This window comes from Rhinatrema bivittatum, chromosome 5, assembly GCF_901001135.1.
Source record: "Rhinatrema bivittatum chromosome 5, aRhiBiv1.1, whole genome shotgun sequence".
NCBI classification, from domain to species: domain Eukaryota; kingdom Metazoa; phylum Chordata; class Amphibia; order Gymnophiona; family Rhinatrematidae; genus Rhinatrema; species Rhinatrema bivittatum.
Window position 1 is genome coordinate 245440618 of NC_042619.1, and position 19135 is coordinate 245459752.

Below are 19135 nucleotides of genomic sequence, written 5' to 3' on the forward strand. Positions count from 1 at the left end.
TCTGCGCAATGATCTGTCCGCAGCAGCCAAAGGTCAAGGTATAATATCCAGGAGGAAGAAAGTCCTCTGATCTGGGGTTAGAGTTCCAGGTGCAGCTTGCCCAGGAGCCAAGCAGGATCAAACTTCCAGGAGCAGGGATTCCTGGGTCCAGGGTTTTAGAAGCAGGCACTAGTCCAAGTTCCAGGAGCCAAGTTTCTCAGAGCCGGCAAGGTGTAAGAGCTTCAGGGTCAGGTAGGACAAAGCAGGACAGAACAGCTCTTCCCAGGAGATGAGTGCTAGCAAATGTATCAGTCGACTGGGCTTAAATACTGGCATCAGTCAATTGGAACTTTTCTGCAGGTTTTCAATGAAGACATGAAATTAAAATGAAATTAGATTTGGTCTGCCCGTTGCTTAAAAACAGCCCTTGCTGAGGCCAAGTCAGGAATGCTGAGGTTCTGGTTTGTGAAAGGGAGCATCGGCAGTAACCCGCAGGGGTTTTAGATCAGAGGACCTGGGCCCGGGCCTGGCTGAAAGAGATGATAACTTGTATTCCATGGCTGAACATTTTAACACAGTCCATGCAGGGAGACGGGAAGATTTCAGGTTCCAAGGGTATTGGTTAGTAATCTGAAAAAGAGGAGGGACAGCAGCTTTGATTTGTGCTGCAGTGTTGGAGAGCAGCGCTAAAATCCGGAACCTGATTTCTGCTCACTGGGCCAGCAGAGGCTGGGGAGGCTGGGGAGCTGGTGACCACAACCGGTCACTACTGTCGGGCAACAGCAGGTGGCATTCCAGGTAGAGGACTATATCCAGTTCTGAAAGGAGCAGTGGAGGGGAACCACTGCTATGATGGGTAGGTTAGAAAGGGAGGGGTGTAGTCACTACTCACCAGTAAGGGAAAACTCCTGGTAAGTAAGGGTGCCTCACCCTTGGAAACTCGTCATAAAAGGCAAATGGCACTAAGCAGCAGTGTTCCTACCTAGGGAGCTGAAAGCTTAGGTTTGGAAAAAGGCGAGACAGCTCTTCCCCCCTCCCAAACTAAGGGAAAGGACACGTTTCAAAACCTTCTCAGTAAGAAACATTTCGCTTTACCACTCTGTGTGCATTACCCCCCTCCTTATCCCCAGGGACTTAATAAAGAGACTAATTTCTCACCAGACATATAAATTGAGCTACAATTAATTGTAGGGTCACTGGTTTCTTTAAATGGATTCACTGTTATCCACTGTGTATTTCAGAATGTAATAAAGAATTAGTAGAGAACATTTCACAATCAAGTGGCTCCTTCCTAAATTCCAAATTCCCAGACTCAGATTAAAACCTGCATGCCTAGAACAGCAAGAAAAACAAACTCTATTCTGTCAGCTTGCAAATCTATTAGAATCAGATTTAAAAAAAATGTAATTAAATAAGAAATGAATGCTATTCATTCTTTTAAACTATCAGCTTTTTATTCTTGTAATGACTGGGGGCTAAGGGAATTCAGCAGGGCTATTTCTGCTTTGTGAAAAGGGTTGAAGATGCCAATTTCTTTTGAAATCACATTTTGCCATTTTTCATGAAATTCATGTTGCTTTCTAGCAATATGTTGTGCACTGCTAAAATTTACAGCACACAGTGAAAAGGAAGGACTGTGGGTTTCATTGGGTTTTTTTTTTAACTCTTTATTTAATAACTCCCCCCCCTCCCCCAGTGTACCAAACAATACAGCACAAGCCTTACAAATGGCCAGATTTATAAAGTTTATATTCTGTTCAAGCTTGGTCAGATCTGCATACACATTCAATCTCTCCAATGGTTTAGAAACACAAAATTGTTGCATGAGGGGATCATCCCTAATTATGCCATCGTGTGAATATAAAGCAACAAAAATCAACAGCGTCCATCCTTAAAACTATTAAGTGAAGTTACAGCACACTGTAGCAGTCATTTATTTAATCTGCCTCCCATATCTCTCCACCGATAAGGGAGTCACTGTGTCGCTCCTGGGATCCAATGCAACCCAGAGCAACTCCAGGTTTGTTCTGAACCTTGGAGGATGGGGAGAAGTCTCTCCATGGCCATTGATTTGTGAATTGATATTAGTCTTGAAAAAAAAATCACTCTCACAGCGATTTGGTGGCCCAAGAAAAGAATCAGTTTATTCAAACAAAATATTTCCTCTTCAGCTTAGCCACGATCGGGGAAGGCCTGCGCAACCGGCGCCGAGCCCCGCCGGGGGAAGGCCTGGGCTTCTCTCTCCCCACCCGGGGGAGCTCGACGTCGATCACGCGGCAAAACAGTTAAGTTAAGCCATCTCTAGGGAAAACAAAAAACTTAACAAAAAAACCGCGCCGACAACGGGAGCCCCACCCCCGATCCAGCTCCACCAATAGGAGCCAGCCCTGAGGGGCTTTAAATCAGGATTCGGCCCGGCGCCACGCGCCGAGCGTCGCGCGCCGAAGGGGCGAAACAAAGGGGTTTCGCCCCTTCGTACAGCCCCGAGGAAGCCCCAAGCCATACCCTTGGTAGGACTCACTGCTTTATATTTCATTTCAACGGCCTGCTTCCCGGCACCCACCAGCACCCACCTACCTATTCCTCCTTCACGCTGAGGTGTGCTTGATCAGCGCGGCCCATTGGGCAAAAAGCCTGCTCAACAGACACTCCAGGTGAGCCGTGCAGGAGAGCAGGTAGGCAAAAGAAAAAAAAAAAAAAAAAAAAAACGAAACCAATACCTATTAACCAGTCCAGAGCTGAGTGAGCCGCGCCCCTAAGCAGGCTTCAGGCCTAACAGAGGGCGGCCAGATCAGAGACACATCCAACACTCATCCAAGTACCAGCAGCACACTTTCAGACTCCAGCAGCTCATCTAACAGCACATCCAGTCTCCAGCAGCACTCATCCAGACTCCAGCAGCACCCATCCAGTCCCCTGCAGCACACTTTCAGACTCCAGCAGCTCATCTAACAGCACATCCAGTCTCCAGCAGCACTCTTCCAGTCTCCAGCAGCACTCTTCCAGTCTCCAGCAGCACTCATCCAGACTCCAGCAGCACCCATCCAGTCCCCTGCAGCACACTTTCAGACTCCAGCAGCTCATCTAACAGCACATCCAGTCTCCAGCAGCACTCTTCCAGTCTCCAGCAGCACTCTTCCAGTCTCCAGCAGCACTCATCCAGACTCCAGCAGCACCCATCCAGTCCCCTGCAGCACACTTTCAGACTCCAGCAGCTCATCTAACAGCACATCCAGTCTCCAGCAGCACTCTTCCAGTCTCCAGCAGCACCCATCCAGTCCCCTGCAGCACACTTTCATACTCCAACAGCTCATCTAACAGCACATCCAGTCATCTAACAACACATCCAGTCTCCAGCAGCACTCATCCAGTCTCCAGCAGCACTCATCCAGTCTCCAGCAGCACACATTCAGACTCCAGTAGCGCATCTAGCAGCACATCCAGCCTCTAACAACACTCTTCCAGTACCGATCCAACCGTATCCAATTATGCATTACCGCCCACGCACCTACAAATCACTCATCCCAATCATGATCTCCCCCACTACTCAGCTCCTAGGTCTCACGCTATTCACCATCATCCTTTTCAACGCTCAATCACTCACCAACAAAACCCTTATACTAAACGACATACTGCAGGACTCAACCCCAGACTTTTGTGCCATAACAGAAACATGGCTCAAATCCACCGATATAGCCCTCATTAACCAACTACCAACACAGACGTACGATTTCTTCTCCATCCCAAGACAAAAAAAAAGAGGAGGGGGTATCTTCTTAGCTGCAAAAAAATCTTTAAGGTTCTCACACCACCACATCAACACAGCTACTAAACTAGAAGTAGGACTGTTCAAATCAGAACATCTCCAAATCATTCTAGTCTATGCCCCTCCAGGATTACTAGAGTCAGACGCCTCACCTATTATTGAAACCATAACTTTACATCTCAATCTTGACTCCCCTGCTATAATCCTGGGCGACTTCAACTTACATGTTGACAAAGTCCCTCTTTCAACAAACTGTGAAGCTTTCCTCACCGCAATGTCAGCGATAGGTTTCAAACAACAAATCAACAAACCCACTCACAAAGCAGGCCACACGCTCGATCTTTTCTTTACAAACTCCGGTATTTCTCTTACAAATCAACCAAATTGCAAAAAAGTCCCATGGTCTGACCATTCGCTAATCTCCACTAGCTTCTCATTACCAAGATCAAACTACAATCTAAACTCAAGACCCTCTTTCTTATACAGAAAACCTTGCTCCTCGGAACATCTCAGCAACCTTCTCACTTCAGATCTACCACTCATAGATGTCTCTACGCCCAATTCGGCCCTCCAATCCTGGTCCAAAATAACTAAATCTATAGCAAATACTCTCTGCCCACTGACAAACAAAACAAGGTCTTCTAATGCATCCAAAAGACAACCCTGGTTTAACGATGAACTGAGAAAGCTCAAACAACTACTTCGGCAGAAAGAAAGAAAATGGCGTAAAGTCCCCTCACCGGCCTCACTATCTGAATACAAACGCTCACTCCATTCATACAAAAGTACCACGCTGAAAACAAAAAGAGACTATTACGCCCGGAAAGTTCATCATCTAATCTTTGATTCAAAAGCCCTATTCTCCTTTGTCTCCAGCCTCACTAAACCCATCATTCCAGATATCCCACCAGAGTTAGCCCAGACTAAAGCAGATGAATTGGCTCTTCATTTCAATAAAAAAATAACAGATTTCTTCAATCAGCTGATTACAAACACTTCTACTCCAGATATCACATATCTCCCCCAAGACAAAAACATCCAGCTTAACCCTTTCGAACCCATCACAATCACAGAGATACATTCGGTGTTAAAGAAAATGAAACCGTCATCACACCCATTTGATCAAATACCTTCCAAATTGCTTCTTCTCATCCCTGATACCATAGCAAAAACACTGGCAGAAATCATAAATTGCTCCCTATCACATGGGATCTACCCAGATGACCTAAAAACAGCCTCAATCAAGCCACTGCTAAAAAAACCAAATCTAAATGCTTGTGATCCCAATAACTTCCGCCCGATTTCCAACCTCCCATTCATAGCTAAAATCATGGAAAAATTGGTAAACACCCAACTATCCAACTACTTAGAGGATCACAGTATTCTGTCCCCAAACCAATATGGTTTTCGCAAAGCTGCAAGCACCGAAACCCTACTACTCTCTCTCACGGACTTCCTCATTTCTGGAATTGACAAAGGCCAAACATTTTTACTAATACTCCTTGACTTCTCGGCGGCCTTCGACACCGTCAATCACACCCTACTCCTAAAACAACTGGCAAACATAGGATTGACAGGTGCTACACTAAACTGGTTCAAAACATTCCTAGAAAACAGAGGATATAGAGTCAAAATTCACAATAAAGAATCCCAATACCACCCTTCTAACAGAGGAGTGCCGCAAGGTTCATCACTTTCACCCACGCTCTTTAATGTCTACCTGTTACCACTATGTCAACTTCTTACAAAATTAAACCTGAAACACTTCCTTTTCGCTGACGATGTACAGATCGTGATTCCCATAAAAGAAACAATCTCAAAAACAATGGAACACTGGGACAGTTGCTTATTAGAAATTAAACTTCTTCTCACCAGCCTAAACCTCGTACTTAACGCTTCAAAAACGGAATTCCTGCTCATATCACCGGAAAACAATAACACACTTCCAAAATCAACTGCACTCCTTCAATCTACCCATGTAAGAGATCTAGGAGCTATCTTAGACAATCGTCTCAACCTTAAAACATTCATTAACCAAACCACCAAAGATTGCTTCTACAAATTACACATTCTGAAAAGAATCAAACCACTTTTCCACGCTATGGACTTTAGAACAATCTTGCAAGCAATAATTTTTTCAAAACTAGATTATTGCAACTCTTTACTATTAGGCCTCCCAGCTTCGTATATCAAACCCCTACAAATGGTTCAGAACTCCGCAGCCAGAGTCCTTTCAAATTCCAGGAAAATGGACCACATCTCCCCTATCCTACAAAAACTCCATTGGCTACCAATCCACTATAGAATCATGTATAAATCCATCAACATCATATACAAGACCATCAACCAACTCACGCATCTCGATCTTCAAATACCATTTAAAAAATACACTTCCGCCAGACCTATCAGGGAATACTACAAAGAGTCACTCCAAATTCCAAATGCCAAAACCTATCAACATAAATCTTTGAGTCTCAGAGCCTTCTCTACAGCAGGTCCAGTTCTGTGGAACTCTATACCACCTGATCTAAGACAAGAGCCATGTGCTCTAACATTTAGGAAAAGACTAAAAACTTGGCTTTTCAAAAAAGCATTTCCAAGCCTTGAATAAAACGCACTCAGCAACACAAACTCCTATGTAACACCTGGACTCAAATAAGAATCCTCCCATCACAAACTTCTCACTATTACCTTTTGAGTTTTATCATATCATCACCATTCACTACAATGTCATATTTATTCTCTTATTTATATTATCGCTCATATTTATGTACCGTCACATTCTCTCAAATAGGCTTATTTACCTACTCTGATACACTATCACTTGAATTGTATTAAATGTAAATATTGCATTGTTTAACCTCTCTCCCCTCTTCCAGTTCCAAGTTTACTTTCCCTGTTTCATTGTAACTTTCTCACACCTTTCAATTGATTCTCTGTATTTAAAGTTCAAATTTTTATTGGAAATTTGTATTACGTTACGCTATATTTTGCACACATTGTTATTTGTAAACCGGGTTGATGTGATCCCTATCATGAAACTCGGTATAACAAAAAAAATAATAAATAATAAAATAATAAAATATTGAAGTGATGACATTTTGATTCAATGTCCAGTGCTGAGAGCTGAATCCTTAAGATAAATCCTGTTTTCAGTCTCAAAATAGCAATCACCTTAAACATTTCCAAAGTCCTTTCCGAGCTTTAATGGAATGACTTTTGTGGCCAAACAGTCCTAGGTTTCCCCCCTATAGCTCTGGGATAATCCCTGGTTATCTGTACTTAAAGGCGAAGTTCCACTCTCTCCTTGCCATGACTCTTCTTGATTGCTCTTGATGTAAGTACTGCCTTGGTACTATCTTTATCTTCCCCACCACCCCAAAGTAGGTTATGCAAGAACTGGATTAGTTTGTGCAACGCCTGCTTTCTCAGCACCAGTCTCCAACTTGGTTCAGTGTGGTTGTCAGAACCTGTCCTGGCAAATACACCCTTGCTCCAAAAAAATACAAAACCACAGATGAAAATAGGACTGTAAGCAAGTTTAGAGGTGCAGGGACCTGTCTGCTACAGGACACTTCCAAATGCCCTCTCACCTTACTTCATGATCCTAAGTCAGGAAAAGACGATGTGTATTCTCCTCAGAAACAGACTTTGATTTGGCAGGATGTAGCATTCAGAAAATAACAATTCCTGTCTCTAACATCCTGGCCACTAAGCACCAGTTTTCCCTAAAGAAAGTTTGCTTTCATAGGTGGTAACAAAATGCCATAAACCTTAGCTTGCTTAATACATTAATACTTATGGATAACTTACTTACCCCTGATTCCAGCTTCAGGTGATATCCCTCTGTTTTATCTCTGAAGCAGGCGCTGGCTGGAGGTCTGGAGAAGGTGGGCAGGGGAGAGGCTTGCCTCCTGGGCTTGGTACTGGCAGAGCGGGAGGGTAGTGCCAGAAGAATACTTGCTTCTGGCTCTGGTACTTGCTGGGCTATCTGGGTTTGCTCTCACCCCTCAGTGTCCCAAACTCCGTGTCACTTTCCGCACCTGAGCAGTTTTCTCCTCTCTCTGGTCTCCTGCCCCAGTCTCTTGGCCACATCTAGTTTTCTCCCTCCTTGATAACAGGGCTGCTGGTCTGCTTCAGGTTCCTCTTTCTTTTCTTTCAGGGGTCCCTTCTCTGGTTTCAGGGTTTGCTTCCCCAGGGGATCCTTCACTTTTTTGGGTTGCACTCTTTCTTCTTTGCCCCCTCTCCCCGTCTTATACTTTCTATTTGATAAATATGCATAAGCTCATGCAGAATCAGGTAGTGGGTGAAGGGTCTTTGATGCATTTCAGGTCTTTCCCCCCCCCCCTCCCCATTTCTTTGGGGAGAGAACTGCCACATCTATATGCCAAACTGTGTGCTAGAGTGTTTTTCTCTGTCTCCGACTGCCCTCCCCCTCTTTCTTCCAAGGGTGGGGGTCTTTCTGACCTGTGGACTTGCCTTGGCTCATCCATGACTCCTGCTTATGGGCTTAATTTGTTGCATTGTTTCTGTCTTCTTTATATTTGCACAGGAACTGACAAATGGGCACATCTTGATAAAGTATCTTTCAGTGTATCAGAGAAAAGTCTCTTCTTTTTCCACTGAGATAGTGCTGGTTTGCTAGGGCCATAGGTTCTTTCTCTTGCTGTGACAGTGTTTGGGGGGGCTGTCAGCAACTGGCCTGTACATTTCTCAGCTATTATGATTCATACTTGGTGGGTAGTGGTAATACATGAGATATCTCCCTACAGGATCTGGAAGTGTCAACCTACTCCCCAACTCCTTATCCTCGATGCAGTGGGACCAGAAACTGATAGACCCATGGACCTTGGGACTGCAGCTCCTGGACAAAAATACAAATTGCTTTCACAACTAGTCCAAAAATTGAACAAATATTCTTCAAAGGAATACTTTTCAAAAGGAGGAAAAAGACCTCAGAACCACGTATGCATTATTCATTTAAACATCCATATTGAAACTTTCAAAAAAAGACTTATCTTGTTGTCATGATGTATAAACTCAATTTGTTCAGCCACAAAGCTGGATTCCCAAAAGCTGTAAGGCTGAGTGCCACAATGCCGACGTTAGCCAACGTTTCGCCCAATGGCTGTCTCAAGGCAATTTTTAGGATCACTGCAGTATTCCACATTTCTTCACTGCAGATAGACCGCTGCTACCATCTTTGTTTAAATATTCAGCCTAATAGTACCAGGCTAACCAGCCACACGATTTCAAATTTGAGAGGACACACAATGGCTGCACAACAAGCTACATTTTATGAATAACTTTAAAAAAGAAAAAAATATTGGAAATTGAATATACAAGATTTTTTTATATGAGAATTGTAATAAAAGAGTTAAAAGTGGAGGTAAGACCTGTGACTGAATCCGATGAGTATGCTTGACTTGTTCCATAGAGAACAATGCATACGTGGTTCTGAGGTCTTTTTCCTCCTTCTGTAAAGTTTTCCTTTGAAGAATATTTGTTCAATTTTTGGACAATTAGTTGTGAAAGCAATTTGTGTTTTTGACTAGATGTTTTCTGCTTTCACTTACCTGTTACTGCAGCTCCTGCCCAACCCTGTGTGCTCATTTCACTCAAACTGAAAGTCTTCTCTTTTCGTCTCATCGTTTGAGAACTCTCTGTAGCTCAGTATCTAAACACTCTGGAATGCACCATTATTGCACACCCTATGGGGGATGCCTCTGATATAAAAACAAGGAGCATGCTTGCAGACAAAGACCATATGGCCCATGCATTCTGCCCTTCCTCATCTCCAGTTCAGCTTTTTTAGTCCTTTCCTTTCCTTCAGAGATCCTCTGTGCTTGTCCCAAGCTTTCTTGAATTCTGACACTGCTCTCATCCCCACCACCTCCACAGGGAGGCTGTTCCATGTGTTCATCACCCTTTTTTGTAAATAAATATTTCCTTAGATTACTCTGGAGTCTACTCCCTTTCACCCTCGCCCCATGACCCCCCTCGTTCCAAAGCCTCTTTTCCTTTGACATAGGCCCGCCTCCTGTGCATTTATTCCTTGGTGGTACTGTTAATGTCTCGATCTTATCTACCCTTTCAGTCCTTTCCTCCGGGATATACGTTTAGATCTTTAAGTGTGTCCCCTTATGTTTTAGGATGAAGACCAATGACCATTTTAGTAGTTGCTCTCTGGACCAGTTCAGTTTGGTTTATAAATGGATATGGCATCATACCACTTCCTACTTTTTCCAATTGCAATATGTCCTCATGAGAAACATATACCCTAGTAGGGAACCAGTGGGGGTCATACATACATTTCTATAGAACAAAGGAAGTGCAGGAGTTTTAATGCACTCCCCTATGTGACAAGGTAAGATTTTTTTCTTGATGATTTTGTTTTTACATGGTTTTTTTTTTTTTTTTACTAATTTCCAGCTTCTTCTAATTTCCCCAGGGCATGGGCACACAAATCTGTTGCAGCGCACATGTCTGTCCAGAGTAGGGTTGGTATCTTTTGTCACGCCCAGATTTTTCCTTTAGAATAAAAAATAAGAGTGAGGGTAGAGGATGTGATTCTCTTCTCTTGGAGCCAGGCCTCTTGCATCAGACCCCATCTGCACTATTAACGATACCTTAGGGATGTGTGCACTCACAGTGATTTATTGCTTTTGTTCAGGGGGAGCAGTCTAGTCCTGAATATCTTCTCGTGTTGTCCATAAAGAGAAAGAAAAGGTAAAGGAATGCCAGAAACTCTCCGAAGCCACAGTGATGGCTGTCAGCAGCCCGCCTGAATCTCCTGCGGGCACAGGCTATGTGGATATAAAATCAGCGGTTCTGGAAGCTCTGGGTCTGGACATTAAAATTATCTCCAGTAAGGTAACCAAAATTTCCGCTAACCTGGGAAAGTTTGAGGCTCGCTTTACAGAGCTGGAGAGCCGCGTATCCGACAACCAGGACGGCCTTCAAAATGCGCAGCTCGCTATTGCATCCTTGCAGGCTATGGTAGCAAAGCAGTCGGCAAAGCTCGAAGACCTGGAAAATAGGTCTTGTCGTTCGAACCTACAGTTTATTGGCCTGCCCGAAACCCTGGATGACCGCCAGATATCCGCGGTCCTAGAGGCATGGCTGGAGAAGGAGTTAGGCCTCTCTCAAAACATGGCTGCTTCCACATCGAGCGGGCTCACAGACTGGGGCCTAGGCTGCAGAAGCGACCCTGCCCCGTGCAGTTGTGGCAAAAATTCTCAATTACGCCCACAAACAGGAAATTCTACAGGCGATCCGGGCTAAAAACGGGATCTCATATGATAATGCAAAGGTCTTGGTGTTTCAGAACTTTTCCCTGGCTGTGGCGGCGCAACGCAAGGCTATGGCCCCCATATGTACCCAACTTATAACGCAAGGAACCCGGGCCACGCTGATTTATCCGGCTCGTCTCCGCGTGGTTACTGCGAAGGGAGTTTGCTGGTATAACACAGCCTTCTACAGCCTGCCGGATTGGACGCAACACCGGAATGAACACGCTCCGAGGCGATCGGCTGCTCGGCCACGGCTTGGTGGGCACAGGGACAGTTTTTTCCTTTTTCCCCATGTTTTTTCTGGATCAGCTCCCTGAGCCTTGGGATGGCAAGGTGAAGACTACTAGCCGATGGCACATCTTTCAGCGAGCCATGACTGGGCTTGGGTCGGGGATTCCCCTGAACTCAGTGCAGGACAGTTACCTGGCGCTCACCAGCCCAGTTGTTCCGGTAGTCATGGTTTTTTTATTTGACTACAGAGTGCTGATGGCCCTACAGGTTTGACAATTAAGTTTTTCTTTTTATATGGCTGGTTTCTTGCCGATATCTAAAACCGGGGTAGGGCAAGTGCCTACTTTGCCTCACCAAGTTGGTGTTACCTGCAGCGGCTACTACCCGTTCACATGTTTCCATGCATAGGCTGGGTACCTGAAGGTTGTTCGCAGCCTGGTTTTTTCTCTTTAACCTGCACATTTTAGCGGGTCGGGTTTTTATATTTTTTGTGGAGTCTTTGGTGGGGTAGACCCGGGGGTGGGGGGTGTTTCTCCGTGCCTAAGGCCTGTTTATTTATATTTTTTCTTTCCTTTCTCCTTGCTTCTCTCTCTTGGCCGCTATTTGCTTCTGACCCTTTGCAGCCCTGGTTTTTGCTCTAGGGCTGCTGCGTGCCACCGGCCTTGCAGCGTAGCCAGTCATGGTTTTGGTATGTGGCTGGTTGTTGCTGAGAGTCCTGACGCTTAGCCAGTCATGGGTTTTTTTGGTGTGGCTGGCTGTCCTACGAACCACCTCAGCTCACACTCAGCCTTCATACCACCCCTCCCTGTTTCCTTCCCTTGCACTCCTAGCCCCCCTTTACCCCTCCCTCTCACCCCCTAGCAACCCCTCCCTCAAAGTACCCGTGCCTTACTGTACCCCTCTTCACTCTACCCCACCCGCCCCTCTCCCCCTGCTCCCTCCCTCCTTTCTTCCCCCCCACTAGCTTTTAACTATACATATGTGCACTTGCCTCCTCTTACTGTAAATAAGCCCTCATATGCTAATTTCTCAAGTGTACATGCCTCGCTTAATTTGTTTATAAGTTCTTTTGCATATTTAACCCTAACTTGAATGCAAAAAGTTGTAATTCTGCTGTTGACTCTCTTCCTTTGTATTTTGCATATTACCCAGTTAGCCCCTCCCTTGTTCATTGTAATTTCCCTTCTCAGTTACTTGTAAACCGACATGATGTGTCCTACGAATGCCGGTATAAAAAAAGTGTTAAATAAATAAATAAAATAAATATAGCTGATGGGCTTATGGCCTAGGGCAGTTTGATTGCTTATATTGCCATGGGTGCTGGGCACATTGCACAGTTTACCTACCCATTCCCAATGTTTACTGGTGTGGGCTGGGAAGCTACATGTGGATGATAATAGGATTGTATTACCTAACTTTGATATTTGTTCTTGGCAAGGTGTTATGGTGGTGCAGATGGGGTTTAGATGGGGGAGAGGAGGGCGACCAGCATGGTAGTGTTCTCATCAATTGGTATGAGATGGGAGGGGACTAGAGGGAAAGCGGGGGGCGAGGGGAGGGGGAGGGCTGGGGGGGTTGGGCAGGGTAGGGGGAGGGCATGCGAATGTTCTGTGTTCCATTCTATTCTTAGCTGTTCGGGTGTGGTCATTTCAAGGGGCCCCTGGTTATGTGAGTGGGAGCCTACGCTGGGAGGGCTCTCACAGCAGGGCCTACATTGTATTCTTCTCATTGACGGCTGTTCTGGTCTTCATGGCTAATACGGGTACGGGTTTAATCACTTGGAATGTATGTGGGATTAATTCGCCCATTAAGAGATCAAAGATTCTGTCGTTCTTGAAACGGAAAAAAGTGGGCTTAGTGTTTCTCCAGGAAACTCATCTAAATGATGGGGATCATGAAAAATTGCGTCGTTATTGGGATGGGGATGTATATTATGCCTCGGCTATTACTCATTCAGCGGGGGTAGCCATCTTCTTGGTGGCTAAGAGCCTGCCGCTTCCAATACATGTTGAACTTAAAGATCCCTTGGGACGGTATATTATTTTGGTAGCGGAACTACATTGGGTCAAGGTCATTCTTTGTAACCTGTTTGCTCCCAATACTCACAATCCCGGTTATTTTAGGGAAATATATCAGTCCTTAATATCCCGTTTAGGTGATAACATCATAATTAGCGGTGACTTCAATACCATAAGGGACCCCCAATTAGATAAGTCTCCCCCCCCCCTCCCGCCATGATGTGGGCTATGGTCAGGGCCCCTCCTTTTTGGAGCATTCTTTATACCTCATCGATGTATGGCGAACCTTACACCCCGGAGAGAAAGATTTTACTCATATTTCTCGGGCGCATGGCACTCTTTCCAGGCTGGATTATTTCTTAATCAATGCCCAGACCTTTTCTAAGGTAGCAGCAGCACGCACTGAGGAGATCCTCATTTCGGACCATGCCCCGGTGTGGATGGAGGTGGAGTTCGGGAATATTAGCAAGGCCATGCGTTCCTGGCGCTATCCATACTACTTAACTAAGGAGCCTAAATTTCAAGAGTACTTGAGGGATATCTGGGCAAAATATGTCGAGTCGAATGCTCAACATGTTACTTCTCCTGTATTGTTCTAGTATATGGCTAAGGCAGTTCTGAGGGAGGATATCATCTCCTATACTGCCCATAGGCGGGAGACATTGGACCGCCGACTTTTGTCCCTGACTGCTCAGTTAAATAGAGCGCGAGCTGCTTTGAACAGGACACATACAGGTGTTAATAGGGCACAGTTCTTAACAGTCCAGGGCGAACTTAATGCATTGAAACACTAAAGAGCCCACAAGAGTTTTATGTACTACCAGTTTTAACATAAAATAAAAAATAAAATAAAACTCTCAAATATAGAAAGAGAAACAAGAATTGTAAAAGATTAGTCAGTGCATTTGCGAAAAGGATTTGCTTGAGATTCATGTGTTAGGGGCAAAGGCCAGTCGATGTCATTTTGAAAAAGACCCTGTCCACAGCAAATTTTCAGGACATGTCAGCGGGGACATGAAGATTCTGACGGAGTGGGTTGGTTTTGGGGGGTTTTTTTTTTTATCCCTGCACATAGTAACATAGTAATTGATGACAGATAAAGACCAAAAAATCCCATCCAGTCTGCTCAGCAATGATTTTAAACTACAATATACAAATCCTGAGACATATGAGGAGTGGGTTGCAAAGCTCAGAGAGACCTCATATTTAAATGCCAAAGGGCTAAGCTAATGTAAGCTTTTGATGGCATTGAATTGTCTTTTAATCATTGGTCTCTATGGGCTGTTTATAAAGGGCGCTTCCCGATAAGAAGCTGCCCGTATGCACTTTAAGTCTGTGAGTACTTCCAAATCGGATCGCTCAAATGTTGGAAGCTTAAATCCGAAAAATGTACTTATCTTGCTATGATTTTATGCATATTTACCCCAGGTAGATTAAAATTTCAACATGGAACCCATCCCTAATCCAGCTACAGTTGCATCTGCTGCTGTGTACAGGCTAACCCGGGTCTTCCAGGGAGCACAATGCAGTCCTATGACTGTAGCCCTGGGCTGAAAGGGGTTAAAATCGGTGAAATAACCAAGCCTTTCATCTTCCTCACCTCTGACAAGGCTCCCGCCCTTGGAGCCCGTTGCCTGAAGCCTGGAAATCACTTGGTATTTCAAGGGCTTCATTTAAGGCCAGGTGCATGGACCATAACGGGCCCATGTGCACGCCATGAAAAGCTGACGACATGAGTTCTGGCTGGAACATTTTGTTACAATGTGGAATATGAATAGGACGCTTCAGTTTCAGCTTTTCTTTTATTTATTTTATTATAGCCAACAAAAACAGGAGAAAAGCAGGTTTTTTTCTCCCACTGACTTGCTGCTGTTTTTGTTGGTGATAATAAACGCTGAAAAATTCTTGGGGAAAATAAAATAAAAGCTGAAAATGAAGGTCCCTAAATATGAATTTGCTCCCTTTACTTGCTGAAGTGCTTTCCTATAGATTTTATTTTCCAGTACTGTTTTAGCATGCCATAATAAGATGGGGAAAACAACAGATAGCCCAGAGGTGACCAACTCCGGTCCTCGAGAGACACGAACAGGCCAGGTTTTCAGGATATCCACAATGAATATGCATGAGAGATTTGCATACAAGGGAGACAGTGCATGCAAATCTGTCTCATGCATATTCATTGTGGATATCCTGAAAACCTGGCCTGTTTCTGGCTCTTGAGGACTGGAGTTGGCCACCCCTGATCTAACCTGACTTTTCCAAAAATGTTTGACATTTGCTGTTTGGATTTAGCCGAGGGGTCTGCGGCCCCTTCCAAATTCTGTTGGAATGCCCCCTGAACCTTCTTATTTTTCCATGCACTCAAATCACCCGTGTACACTCTGTTGAAATTAGAAAAATGGATGCACCGTCGAGCGGTGAACACATTTGACTGGATAAAGTATACGATGGACCTGATTCACTAAGACTTTTTTTTCTCAATTCTATGCCTCTAGGAAATTGGGCTCAATGAGGGAAGCTTTAAAAGCCATTTTTGTGAGTAAAACAGAATTTTACCCACTGAAATGGGTTTTTATAAAATTGCCTGGATGATATGCAGGCAAACTTACGTGCGTAGGGCCTGCATGTGTGCAAGTTTACCTGCAGTGAGCAGAGTCCCAGGGTGGGGTTGGGGGTGAGCTCTGCACTTGCTTTTTCTCAGAAAAACCCTATGTGCACACAGCTGCGGGTATACTATAAATGTGTACAGGTAGTTTTGGTGGGATAATTTTCCAAGGGAAAGCATGCATGCAGTTTCCTTCTGAAAATGAGTTTAAAGCCTGCGAGTAAAAAGTTATCCTGAAAGCGCCCAATTTTATAACAGCCCGCGTACATTTCAAAGCAGATTTCTATGCTTAGGTGAGCTTTGAAAATTAGTGAGACTGCACGTGCCTGTTACATTTGGTTGGCCACAGGGTGCAGGCCAACGACCAGCCACTCTCGTCAACTCACTGCAGCACTTCTTGTGCCCTCCCGATGAGGCAGGAATGCCACCATGACCCAGCGAACCCTGCACACTACCATCATCTTGCTTCTCCCTGGGGTTTCTATAGGCATGCACATGCGCCACCCATCTCTACTTAAAGGGCCATTGGCAGGAAAAGCCCCGTGGCGCCTAGTGATGACATCAGCAGGCCCTCACTATTTAAGCACAGCATGGACTGCTTAATGCTGCCTCAGCTATGGGTCTCCTGCCTTGTGCACAACGTATTGCTCTTGTATCCATGAGTTCCTGCTGTAATGGTTTGTGGGTTTGTGGACCCTTGGCTCGAGGTGTGAGTTGTTGCCACCTGTGGAGAGGAGCCCCACAGATCCACACTGTCGGGAGGTGAGGTCAGGCACAGCGAGAAGCTCTGAGTGCAACTGTGGGGAGATCCTGAGGAGCGGGGTAAGAGACACGGCAAGAAGGGATCCCCGGAGAGAGTAGGCAGGCTGGAAGTCAGTACCTGGGCAGAGACCCCCGAAGGGGATGGCACTAGGCAGGCCAGTGGAGCAGGAAGCGAGGGGTGGAGCTGCGCAGCGAAGGAAGTACTGATGCGATGATTTGGCCAACCCTCAGAGCGGGGAAGCCCGAGTCCGGTCTCCAGATGATGATGTAGGCCAGCCTGAGGAGCGGGAGGTCCCACCAGACCCAAGTGTAGAATGTAGACATCACCCCGAGGAGCGGGGAAGCACTGAGGTAGAACTTCCAGGTAGTGAAGGTGTTCCCAGAGGCAGCCCCGAGGAGCAGGGAGCCAGCAAGACAGGAGCTCTGGAAGGCGCAGGGCCAGCCCAAGGAGCGGGGGAGACCAGGAGACCAAGTCCCCGTAGAGTGTGCACACTGGCCCCCGAGGAGTGGGTACCAGGCAGGGTCCAGAGTCCAAGAAGGTCCGGTAAAGTCAGCACAGGAACAACAGAGACAGGAGCTCATAGTGTAGTAATGGAACTCATTGCCAAGTCGGCTAGCTGAGGGCGAAGGTGGAGTTTAAGAACCCTGATCCAATGACATCATCAACCAGGGATGCCCCCGAGGTTCCCACCGAAGTGGGTACAAAGGAGGGCCCAGTGGCACGCGCGCCTAGGAGAGCCCGGAGTCAGCGTGGGTGGCGTCGGCGTATTGACCGCCATGAGGAACGAGGCAGCAGAGACTAGCTCGCGCTGCGAGCAGGCCTGGAGAGGGAAGCAGGATGGTGCAGGACGTGAGTAGATGCGGTCACAACCGTCTGCGACCGATGGGCATAACACCTGCATTCCTGTGTTCTTACATCCAGCCTTGCCTTGCCTAGTCTGCCTATCTTTCCAGCCCAGTGGTGCACCAAGGGTCTCTGGCATTCAGAAGCCAATGCATTTGTGTGCCTCTCCAGCACCCACCCACCCCCATCTTTCTTGTACTAATGCTTAAGGTCTCAGAAAATCAGTGGCATCTCTAGACAGAAGAATTTGGGGGGGGGGGGGGGGGCGGCAAGCTAAGATGACATTTCCTATCACACCCACCTCTATAGCATGGCCCCCTAATTTCAAATTGACTATAAAAAAAAGTCTCAGTAAGAAAGTCCCAAGGGTCTTCTGCGTAATTTTAAAAAGCTGGCTAGTTTCACCCTTCTAGTAAATCTACTATTAAAATTATTTGATAGCTTCATTCACCTAATTCTATATGGCTATGAGAGTGAAGTCTGGAATATATAGGAAGGGACAGAATGTCAATATAAATCCTGCATTTCCAGTTCTGTAACTCTGTGCATCCACTGTCAAACAATGGAGCTTGGATGTTTCCCTTAAAGCTCATCATACAAAAAGATATTTTCAAAAATTCTGGTGTCAGTCACAGTAACAGCAGCACAAACACTTTCCACTGCCAGACACATTGGGCCAGATTTTAAATCTTACGCGCGCGGGATACATTTGTGCGCGCTACCCGCATGTTATAAAATCCAGGGTCAGCGTGAGCAAGCGAGGGGAGCCCCGATGGCTGTCCCCGTTCCCTCCAAGGCCGCTCTGAAATCGGAGCGCCCTTGGAGGGAACTTTTCTTTCGGTCCCCCCTCCTTCCCCTATCTAACCCATCCCCCAGCCCTACCTAAATCCCCCCCACCTTATTTTATTTTTTACGCCTGCCTCTTGCAGGCGTATCTTGCGTGCGCCGGCCAGCGCGTGAATCTCCAGCACGGCCGCTGTGCCGGAGGACTCGGGACCGCCCCCTGATCGGCGCAACGTCCACGACCCCGCCCCGGCCTGCCTCCGGCCTGCCGCCCCGCCTCCGGCCCACCCCCTTTTCAAAGCCCCAGGACATACGCGCGTCCCGGGGCTTGCGCGTACCACAGAGCCTATGCAAAATAGGCTCGGCATGCGCAGGGGTAGGTTTTCGGGGGTTACGCACATAACCCTTTGAAAATCTACCCCATTGTGAACTAACACAAAACCCTGCAAAAAGGACACTCAAAATCTAAACAGCAAACCTATCCTAACGTAACAGTAGTAACACCAAGGACTCAAGCAACAAGATCCCTACCAGTGAAAAAGCAGCACTGTAAATATTACACTGGGTCCCAGAACACAAATACACCACCTACTGGGGAAACGAAACAAACCTGATTGCTATAGATCCCTATACAGACACTACACGCTAGCAGAATCTCTCATCATGGTCACACACAGAGCAGAGACAGACCCTCACCAAATACAGAATAAAGGATCACAAATTAGAACCAGCAATATGCAGACAAAAACTGAAATGGAAACCCCAAGAAGCCAGAATCTGTGTGAAGCAATGGAAAAACAGAACCACCATTCCTCATAAAACAAATAAAATCAAGAAACATAAAGCATCAATTAT